Genomic DNA, 11,524 nt, shown 5'->3' on the forward strand with positions numbered 1-11,524 from the left:
GGGGGGTCAAAGAAAAAATAGGATAACAGTCAGGTAAAAATTTTTAGCATTTTGGACAATCACATTACAAAAAGAAACCTGGGCTTGTTCGCACGCCTGAACTCATTATTTCTTAAAGAGGAAAATTGTTTCCCTATTGAATGATTAATATTCCATAAATACCCAAGAGATAGTGACACAATGTGATCAAGTGTCACAGAAAAGCGCGTTGGGGAACTTAGTGCGAGGAGAGCCATATTGCACACAGTACACAGGTTTGAGAAGAAAAAAATCTTCGCGAAAAACCTGCAGTTATTCTGAAAGTTTCTGCGCATCTAATTGGGGTAAGTCACAAAATGTGTGCTGGAGATACATATTAATTCGCTATCAGGTTTTACGTAGAAAGACATAATAAGAAAGAAAGAAGAACGAAAGACGCAGTATTGGGGAAAAGCGTCACTCCTCTTCTGTAGAGATTGTGACGTACGGGTTTTGCCATAGGACTAGGTTTTGCCCCTAGTTGTTTAGATTGGAGACCATTTATATCCCCCCCCCTCCTTTTTTACAATGGTTTATGTCATTGTCCATTTGCACCAAACGTGTAAAACACGCTGCATAAACATTTCTGTTGTTGTAAGACTCAAAAATACAGTATTGGGTCGTTCGATTTTTTTCTAATTTTTTTCGTAAAATCTTTTTGATATCTGCAAGAACAAAACTTGTCGAACCTGACCTAGAACTCGCAAACTGTTCTCTGTACATTGAGCTTCTCGTGACAGGAAAGCGCCAAGCGCAGAAATGTGTCTGCAGTCGGCTGCGCCTTGCCATCAGTCTTCGTCTTATAAACTTGTTCCGCCTTGACGGGTTCTGTTCCTCAATTGACGTCACAGAGGTTACTCCTCCCCTTTTGCCTGTCAAGAGTGACTTATCCATATAAAACAGGCTGAAACAGTCGCGAGTTTTCACTGCATGTAAGCTCACAAGGGAACGTTGTGGCTCGCCACCTGACCATCTCATTTTGTGGATTTAACAGTTCGTAAACAAAGGTGAGATTATCACTTTCACAAATTTGTTTTCTCGTTTTGATTTGTGCTATAAATTTTACTCTGAGGCAGCACTCGTACACATTTAAATCGACGTAATTACACCACAGCATTTTCCAGCTTTGCACTAACACTTCTATTTGGAAGACCTGGAGTTCTGAGGTACGACTAAAAGTCAAAGTTTGAATTTTGATTTTGAAATTCTAATTTCAAACGCATACCCTCCCAACTCTTCTTGACCAGAGAAAAGGCAAGAATAAAGGACTCGACCCCGGTTCACCAAGGCTGTTGTTCACGGTTTTCGTATTTTATGAGCGTGCGGCCCACCTGGAACAAACACATTAATTGGTGCTGTTATTTACTTGAAAAATAACTCATCTTGGAATTAGATGAAAAGAATGACAACTTATGAAAAAAATATACCTTAATGAACATAATTAAGACATTTTTAAAGCCATCACGACGCCCAACCCTTTTTCTTAATAGTTAGCAAACTTCGGTGCAGAAAAGTCTCATTCATGTCCACATTTTAAGAACGCATATTCACTCATTTTTTCACAATGTCAATTACAGAGTGACATGGTGTATCAAAAGGCTTACACTAATGCTGAAAAGGTAGATTCAAAACATTAATTTGTCTTTTAAGGACAAACTACTACAGTATTTTAAAGTAATGAGTTAAATGTTCTAGTCAAGAACACCATAATGCAGTTATCCGTCTTGTTTTAGTCTAGCACTTTGTCTGCTTTTGGGAATAAATACATCCCACTACCACTCCACAATTTTTTATTGTCACTTTTTGTTTTGAGTCTGTTCAAGTTATCCCCTATCCACTGTTTAATATCCTTAATTTCCCCTGATTCTCAAGAGCCTCCTGGTGTGAAACAAGGCCTTGATAATGGAATTGATTCTCCTTCAAGTTTTTGAAACATTGTACAAACCAGGCGGTATTGAATGACCTCAAGATAGTTTTTAAAACCATAATTTAGAAAGACAGAATGTGTCTACTATGTTTATAAGCTTCTATGTATTTGATCATCTTTAATTTCTAACCCATTCTCTCACTTGTCTCTTGATTTGCGTTGTCAGGGGAAACAGAACCCAGAAAATGTCGAAGTTTTACTCCAAGTCCCTCTCTCTGTCGCCCTTTTGAAGAATGCTCTTGCCTTCAAACTAATCTATTCTTTGATGTTGGTGTACCTACTTTTTATACCTTTATTTCGACTGCATTCAACACCGCCCTGCATGAAGGTTTTTTCCGAGGCATTCATGCTGGGCTGTTTTTCTGAACCAAGCGGTGTTTCCTCTTTTTACGGTGGCTAGTAGTAGTTCTTGTTAACCAACTATATTTTCAATTGCTTTTCACAAATCATTGTTTGTTTTGTTCCCTTTGACGTATGCTTTTAAGAATAATCGCAAACAATGTGATCCATCTTTCGATTTCATCCAGCAATGTTCAGGATTCACAGCTATATTGAAAGATTGAAAAGACAAGAGATTTGTATACTTCGCATCTGATTTTGAAGCAGATCTTGGTGTTGTTCTTTTCTTTTGTAAACATTGGAAATAGCTGCTGTTGCTTTTATTATTCTGCCTTGAGTTCGTCAGATGATGTTCAGTCTTTTGTCACCAAAGAGTAAAGAGTCAATACATTTGAATTGTGGACTTCTTCTAGTTTCTACTTGTTCGTGGTTATTTCAGCTAGGCTTCCTTTGATGGTGTTGACTTTTGACTTTTCTGTACTAGCGTCTATTCCTAATGAAATGTTGGTTTTTATGTCGTGCAATTTAATGATGAAGCCCGCTGTGAGGTCTATTTTGCCCTTAAATTGGACGTCGCATATTGTTAAATCACCCAAATATTATTGTGGTGATGTGGTTGTCAAAGATGGTATCTCTCATAACTTTGTCAAGAAATGGATTGAATAGGTTGTTTGAAATATATCTGTCCCTCTTTATAATATTGTTGTAAAGCGCCTTTATAGTATCAATTAGCCCTTTTTTTCAATCTTAAATAAAGCCCAACGTCGTCATGTCAGATTCTATTGAAATGTATGAAACTGAGGAAGGTGTTGGAGATGTTTCGCTATATCAGGATTCCACAGTTGACGATTCGTTCCACAATGCTCCACACCGGTCTGAAGCTCACCCTTTCTTCCGCTAGTTTGTCTTTAGTTGGTGGTTCATGGCGATTTAGGACGGTGGGTAGCATTATCTTCCTTGAATAGAGTATTAAGTTGATTTTTCTGAAGTTTTGGCACTGGTGTGGGTTTCCTCTCTTAGGTTGGGGGGGGGGGGTTATTAGAGATTGGGACCATTCTGTGTGCCATTTTATGCCATATTTTTGTCAAAGGATTAGAAACACATTGGTTTACTGGTTACTGGAAGACTGGAAGTTTTGAGCAACTTTGCTGGTATATTATCTACGCTTGGGAATTTGCCTGTCTCGAATTTCTTTATTGTCTGTTTGATTTCTTCTCTTTATATTTCGGAGCTATCCTCTTCAATGTAATAATGTAGAATTATCTTGATGGGAGTTCATAATCTTAGAGCTCGCTACAGTGTTCAGACCATTTCTTTAATATATCATTGTTGTCTGTGACGGCATGAGTTGCGAGTTTGGCTCGTTTTGGTTAGTGCTTTTAGAGGGTTGCATGCTGTTTAATGTTTCCCCATTTCATGCCAAGTCGATAGCGTAACAGTGTTAGCTTTATCTGTATCTGTATTTTAAATATAACCCCTTTGCCGGCTCGTTGGTATTTTGCTTACCTTTTATCCTTTTTTTTTGCCACCATGTTCCGAGGATTCCTTCTGTAGTGATAAGTAGTGCACACTTCATGTCGATAGGCATTGTGTTTAAATCTTTGTCGAGGTTATATAGAGCAGCAAACTTTCCCCCCATCTTAGCTTGGAATAAAAATGTGATTTATTATCTTTGAGCCTGTCTTGAGGACATTTTAAGCGACGGTTTGGCTGGAGCTCGCTTGAACTTCAGTATGTTGTCATGACTAGGTCATTGTCCCTCTCTACATTAGCTCCTGGGGAAACTGCGGTTTCTGCTCTGTTGATGCTGGACTTGATTTGTTGAGGAGCAAGGATGACGTCATGTTCTTTGTCGATCTCGCCTTTCGGTGCACACTATGATGGCGTTCTGGTCAGTGTGTGGTGTTGTTGTAGATTGCTAGCCAAAGTTCAGTTGGGATTTCTGTCTTAATCGCCTTTCAATTGTTTCACCAATGCTGGACTTTCCGAATTTTCAAAAGCAGTCACTACATGTGCCGTACCCGACTCTTGTATTCCAATCTCCCAGGACAATATCTTTTTTTTCGGGATTGTTTTCATAATTTATGTCTACTTACTCGTATAACTGCTCGACTTTTTCATCTTTGTTCGTCGATGTCGAGACATAAACCTGAATTATAATAATGTTGAGAGCTTTCGTTAACACACACACACACACACACACACACACACACACACACACACACACACACAATCATTATCAGGGGCGGCTCGTTGGGCTAAAAAGTGGACGAGCACAATTAAGCTATCGCATGCTAAATGCTGAAGATAGTCAAGGGCATAGTAAATGAGACGTTGAACAATTTTAGGATCTTTGGGTTGGTGAGGGAGGACCTCGTGCTTTTATTTTCATTCTTTTTACTTGTCGCTTTGATTTCTAGTACTAAATTTGTTTGTTAGCTTAACATCAATTTCGTTCATCCTGTATTGGAACCAGGGGAGAAGGCTGACTTGTTTGACAGGGTAATCAAAGTGAGATGGGACCAGATAGGGCCTGGAGATATCACACTCACACAAGTCACAAGAATCTTACTGGAGGCGGCAACTCTGAGAAAATGAAAACAAATCCTGAATTCATGTTGTATGCATATTCAACCGCTAAAATAATTAGGAAAGTATTTCATTAAATATTTATTCTAACTAACTTTAAATTTAACTTTAGATTTGAATACACGAACACCAAGGAAAGAAGCAGAGATGTCAGTTCTACAATGGCATGTTATACCAGACAGTCGAAACACTTTGGTAGAACATGCCAATTATTAATTTTTTATTTCACCTTTGGCTGTTTTTGTCTAGCTTTTCGCGGCCAGGAGCCGGTGTCATAATCGAGGTCACGATCTGATTATAGGACGTTAAAAAGTCGAGGAAAATAAAACAAGCACTTGCAGCAGTCAAGATATTATTAGGATTTAGTTCCCCTCACATCTGTGAGGTAGACTCGACCAGTGTAATAGTTAGCTTACATAATCAGAGCGTGTCGCTGCTTATAACTGTTGCTCGAAAGGGGTGAACAGGGTATATGTGGCAATGAAACAGTTCTGACTGCTATGCACATGTTCCCTTCAACTCTATTGGTAGACTCTTTAAGCCTCCTTTTAAGCTTACTTAATCAAAGCTTGTGACTGCTTATAGAGTGGCCCGATAGGGGCGAATAGGCTATTTCTATGGCAATGAAACGGTTTTGAAGGTTAGGCATAGTCTATTGTTCATTGGTGATTATGAGCGTCTTTTTACATTTAATTTATGAGGTTTACGTCTATGGGTGAATTTGACTGCGACAATGTTTCAAAATTAGGAAGGGAAGCAGTGATTAGTTGATTATATAGACGCTTCGCCTCTGATTGGAACTGAACACTCAAGTAATAACTTTCACTACTCCCCTACAAAACCATTCAAAGGCACAAGTCATAGGACGGTCACGTTCACCTCCCTGCCTAGGGTTCACAGTCACAGAGTCACTTAAAATAGTGGCAAGACAGACAATGAACCAATCACAATTCACTTGAGCACTCCGCTGGATTGCTCCAGGGCTCACATAATATTGGCAAAGAATAGCGTACGTACGGTTTATCACGTTTATTTTTAGACTGCCAACTGTGGGCTATGTTTCGGCACTGTTCGGCTGGAGCACATTTGAGATGTGCTGTCTTATTAATATTAATGTGCCGCCAAACTCGCTACGAGTGTCGTCATCGCTTGGGTTATCCCCAAGAGCGATTAATAGGTTACACTGTGAAATATCCTTTTATGTTTAGCTAAAGCGCATGGACTTTGGCATGGCACAGTCGATGTTTTACGGCGCTATAGACACAGAAATGACAGTAATGACGCCAGTGAGGACCTTGTTTTGATATAATATTTGGCTAGTGTTTGTTTCTGGCTTCTTTTATTTTATTATTGTGGGTGTTTACGTAATAGAATATTTTAAAAATTTGGGCGGCACTGCACGACCGTGCTCTATGGACGAACCTCGCCTGATCATTATAGATTGGCTTTCGAAGTGATAGGTTTGTTGGTTGGCGGTTTTCTAGTGCGTGAAGATGTTTACATCTTTAGACTTCTGTCTAAGAGTGGCCGCCGGTCAGTGAGAGTGCGTTCTGTCGTTCTTTGACCAAGGACTGTAAACAATGTACTAACTGAAAGACCTTCTTTTCCAAACAACAAGACAACCAATCAAACAACTAAGGTCAATCGGCTATGATTAGTTGTAAATGTGTTAACCCACGTTGGCACAATATTACATTATTGTGGAGATGGACAGCTTCGCTCTGCCAGACAGGGCCAAGCAGGGTCTTATTAGGATACAGTATCCTAGAACTTGTTTCTGTTCTAATAGATATTGCATAAAAAAGCTTCCCACGCTCGGAGATACATGTTGCAAGAAAACATGAAGTTTAAAAAATGTATTTCTCGTATTTTATTCTGTTTTATTTTCTATTATTATTATTATCATTATTATTATTACTACTACTACTACTACTACTACTACTACTACTACTACTACTACTACTACTATTATTATTATCATTATTATTGATAATATTATTATCATCATTTTGCAGCCGCAGACATGAAGACCTCAACAGTATTGGCTGTCGCCCTTGTATGCATGTCTGTGATGAAGGTATGTTAATACAATGAAACTACTTTCTTGTTAAAGTGATGTTAACTCAGTAACAGTTCACATGTTTTATAGACAAAACAATTAAATTAGTGGCCCACACAATGGTGCATGTTGGGAACGTTCATTTGTCTGTCAGTCATTCATACCGCTTCCACCTTCTATTTCACTTTCTCCTTGCATTCAAATCATCCCCTGCCCCCCCCCCCCCCCCTAAAATAAAATAAAATAAAATAAAATAAAATAAAATAAAATAAAATAAAATAAAAAGAGAGCGAGAGAGCGTGAGCGTGAGCGTGAGCGTGAGCGAGAAAGTGCGCGCGCGCGAGAGAGAGAGAGAGAGAGAGAGAGAGAGAGAGAGAGAGAGAGAGAGAGAGAGAGAGAGAGAGAGAGAGAGAGAGAGAGAAGAAAAAAGAAGTAACAGACTCCATACCACTAATCAACAACTATTATTCTAAATGGGAATCAGCAAAAAACTTTTCCCCCTTTTTCCAATGTAATCACGTTGATTGTATTTTCTTTAGTTTAGTTTTAGTAGAAATTTTACGTCGCTCGCAACTGCATAAGGTCATATGAGCGCCAGGAGATTAGAGGTGTTACAAGAGAGTAACAAAAATAAAAAGAAGGGGAGATAAGAATGATAGATGTTTGATAGGAAAGAAGAAGCAAACCACACCAGAACACATGCCAACCACCCACGTATTTTCTTTAAATATGAGCATATGGAACCCATGAATCGAGGTACTTCTGGGGTAAATGAAGGTTAGTAAAAGGTCACAAGAAGAACATCCCATTCTCCGGCTTTCCTCAACCCAGAAGAAGCATTTTTCCTAGTATAATCTTATAGGTTGCGCATCTTCCATCAATGGTGTTGTTGCCATTATCTACCAAAATTCTCGACAAGGTCATAAGATGGGAAACTAGAGAGGTGGATGTTTATGTAGTCAGAGACCGTATATCATTTGGCAGAAACTTCTCTATAAAAAAAATGGCGCTAGCTGATTATGTCGGCACTTTTGACCCCCCAGTTCGTTTACCATACCCATCGTTGGATTAATTTTTTAGGCTTCACCTCAAGCTTATCACACAACTATTTCAGACGTAGTAAAACTATCGTAGCTTTCTTTTTACACGGCTATATAGAGTATACATGTATCGTTTTGGTTTCCCCTTAAACTGTGTTATAACCTATAAAATGAACAAATCGTCCACGCAACAACAAAAAATGTTAACAGAACATAGTTTCTCAGAAATTCTACATTGGCAACGCTGTAAACAAACTACCCCAACTTTTGAATTTGGCTTTTTGTGGTTTTTAAAGTAACACTAGATCTATAATTTAACGTTAGGGCTCTTCCCGTACACATGGGGTTTTCCCTTTTTCAATGATAAATCTGAGACTGCGCTCTTAAAATAATGTTATGTTTAAATTTCTTTTATCCGATCGCAAATCTCTCTGAGTCGATACACGTACTGTCATTTTTACCTTGGGGGGGGGGGGGGGTAGGTGGAGGAGTCGTGAGTGGTATAAAGGCAGGCATTAAAACTCTTGATGAAACTGTGCTCGTCCACGAAAAATTAGTAGTTAAAGTTAAATCTGCCATGGTAATAAATACCGATGGGGAATTTTTGCCCCAAAAGGAAGAGAGGGTAAAAAAACTGAAGGCAATTTGACTCCTGCCAATGTCAATGACAATGTCAGGGCCAGTCTAGGCTGCACGTGAAACATTCCGTCCAGCGTATGAATCAAACTCGCGCCGAGGCAGAGCCCAAGCGAAAGACCACGGATGCCAATAGACTAACACGAATCCTCGTGGTCCATGCATTACAATTTGAGCCGTTGAAAATATTATTACGTGACTTTCTCAAAGAATAACAGAACAGCTCTGGCTTCTATTTCCTTTCAGGATCTAATGGGTAACAAAAGTAATTCCAATACCAAACGTTGACAATTGTGGCTGTGATGGTGATGGGAGAGGAGAAGGGAAGAAGAGGGAAGAGGGAATAGGAGGAAAAGGAGGAGGTGGGAGAGAAAGGAGAAGAGGAGGAAGGGAGGGACAGAAGAGAAAGAGGAGGAGGAAGGGTAGGAAAAGGAGCGGGATGAGGAGGAAGAGTAGAAAAATAGATAAGGGAGAGGGGTAACAACAAGCCAGAAAAGCTCAATTCTGTTAACATACACTGACCACACGATCTGTTAGTTGATATCGATGTAGCGTAGTCCCGTCGTTTTACAAAGCGCACATTACTGCAGATATTGTTGGGATTAGAGATCTTTATTCCCTTTTTTTCAGGTTTATTTGGTTCACATTTTTGGGTGTTGATAAATAAAAACAGTCACTGTCTGACAGTATCATGTACGACTTTGAAACATTTCCCCAGCTTTTCTGTTCGGCGACAACATGGCGTGGCTCCTGTTCAGCAATCCTAACTTCTTGAGGTTCCTTACCGGGGTTGGCGGCGGAAGTGGTAGCTTGCCCTTATGGCTCCTTGCATCCAGTATGGGTGACAACATGAAACACATGGGCCAAGGTATGCTTCTGTCTTCATTATTGCCACCCGGTGCACGGTCCGGGGCTGGCGCTGCATAAGAGAAGAGAAAGTGTTGCGGTTTCCCGGAACAGATGGGAGTGTCCACAAAACACGAACACAAACACAAAACTTGGCGAGGAGTCCTCTTTGATTCCACTGACAGCCTCGGAAGGGACACCAGTGAATGCAGCAGGCTGGGTTTTTTTTCCTTCAGTTATTTTTTAACTTTTTTTTTCTTTTTGACTTCTATTAAACTGTTTATGCATGTTTACAAATGGGTTCGTTGGCAATTGTTCTGTTTTGTTTTTCTACTTTGTACGATTCCATTATGTAACTCTTCTTGGAATTTTTGTTCAAAACAATATGGAATAAGAAACCCCTGTCCGATAATCTCAGTCTATTCCTTGTCATTTTCCAATCTACCCATCTTATAGTCTCAGGAATAACGAAGTTACCATCGGGCAGCAAGTTCTTTCCTCCTCATAATGTCACTTTCATATTATGATTTTCAGAAAACAAAGCTTTAATGGGTTTTTTTTTAAGAACCATGCCATTGCAATGCAAGTTGGAACATTCAGTCAACCTTCGTGAAGAAATCATTTACTCGTTCTTCAAAAATGCTTCGAAAGATGCAAAGAATGCAACAAGCTACACAGAAATCCTGAAAATATTGACTCCAGTGATTCTAAGTGTAACTTAAGGCTAATGCAGATATACAGACACTTACGCTGACTTTAAGAAATGGCAAGGTCCACTGGATGCAGGGGTGGTTTAGCGGGGGGGGGTATATCTAACTTCATAGCCTATGTTTAGTACACTGGTGGCGAAATTCAACACCAATAAACTTTCCTTTCCTTTTCACTTTTTCCCCCCTTAATTTTAAAGCAAAGATATTAATATGATTAACCAAAACAGGTGGCAACACCTTGTTTCTTTAACGAACAATAAGGCGTTTATTTAGGATTTTTTTTTTCGTGACTTCAGTATATTTCAACACTGTCTGTGGTAAAAATAGATTGTGAATAGAAGTTATGATAAAGGGACGTTTTTCTCCACGCCACCAATTTCGTTGAGCTGTCCTAAACTGTTTTAAGGGCGTATGCTGCCGACCCACGCCAAGACTGTGGTCAGGGTGAATATTATGATGTATTTGTCTTTTTTAGTACATGCAGTACTGGTGAATTCTGCATCTCGCAGGAAAGCACTTTTAAACACTGCCAATTGAAAATTGTCTGACTTTGCAGTACTTTTAATGTTATCCCATCGACACCATTTAGTTCAGTAGGTAGGACGCGCGTTTTGACATTGCCAGTCAGGGCCATTCAGGGCTGAAAGGGACACAACGTTCCAGCAGAAAGACCGAAATACTCGGTATAATTCTCCCCAAACGGGAATAAAACTCGGGTTTTCTGCATGCGACGCAAAAGTTCCTGACCACTACACCACAGACACCGATGCATTTTTTTAATTCGTTAACAATGCTCGCGAAAACGACGTCATCGGAAACTGCAGCAGCAACGTTTACGACGGCGACGAGGATAACGGCACTGCTATCATGGTAGCTTCACATAATATAACGAAACAAAAATGACAACAACATCAGTTGCAACAAATTACAATTGTGTTAATAATTAAGACAAAACACCAACAACAATAACAACGAAAAGAGGTCACGGCGAGACAATCCACAAGAACAACGTAACTTTGTTTTTATGAGTAAAAGAAGCACATCGACGCTATGAAGTCCGTTTAGTTCTTGTGAAAAGGCAAGACAGACAGACGGACTGAAACAATAGAGGGGAAGAAAAGGAGTAGGAGCCACAAGTGACACCCTCCTACCTCTCATGTGTAACGGGGACAAGAAAAAAAATGAAAGCGGCTGAATGAGAAAAAGACAGCAGCCCTGACAATACGACAGATTTCCGTGGCTAATGCACACTATGGTTAGTTTTATGTACACAGTTATCTATATATCTATCTATCTATCTATCTGTCTATCTATCTATCTATCTATCTATCTATCTATCTATCTATCTATCTATCTATCT

The 11,524-nt window shown here is 39.5% G+C and overlaps 1 long non-coding RNA gene across 1 annotated transcript; it reads left to right on the forward strand.

Moving 5' to 3' along the window:
* The first annotated feature begins 948 nt into the window (after window positions 1–948).
* On the forward strand, window positions 949–9,751 carry LOC106011483. Its single transcript, XR_001184756.1, has 3 exons — window positions 949–1,025; window positions 6,889–6,950; window positions 9,327–9,751. It is a non-coding gene; the product is annotated as an uncharacterized LOC106011483 (long non-coding RNA).
* The last annotated feature ends 1,773 nt before the right edge of the window (window positions 9,752–11,524 follow it).

This window comes from Aplysia californica, unplaced genomic scaffold (genome assembly GCF_000002075.1).
Source record: "Aplysia californica isolate F4 #8 unplaced genomic scaffold, AplCal3.0 scaffold00006, whole genome shotgun sequence".
NCBI lineage: Eukaryota > Metazoa > Mollusca > Gastropoda > Aplysiida > Aplysiidae > Aplysia > Aplysia californica.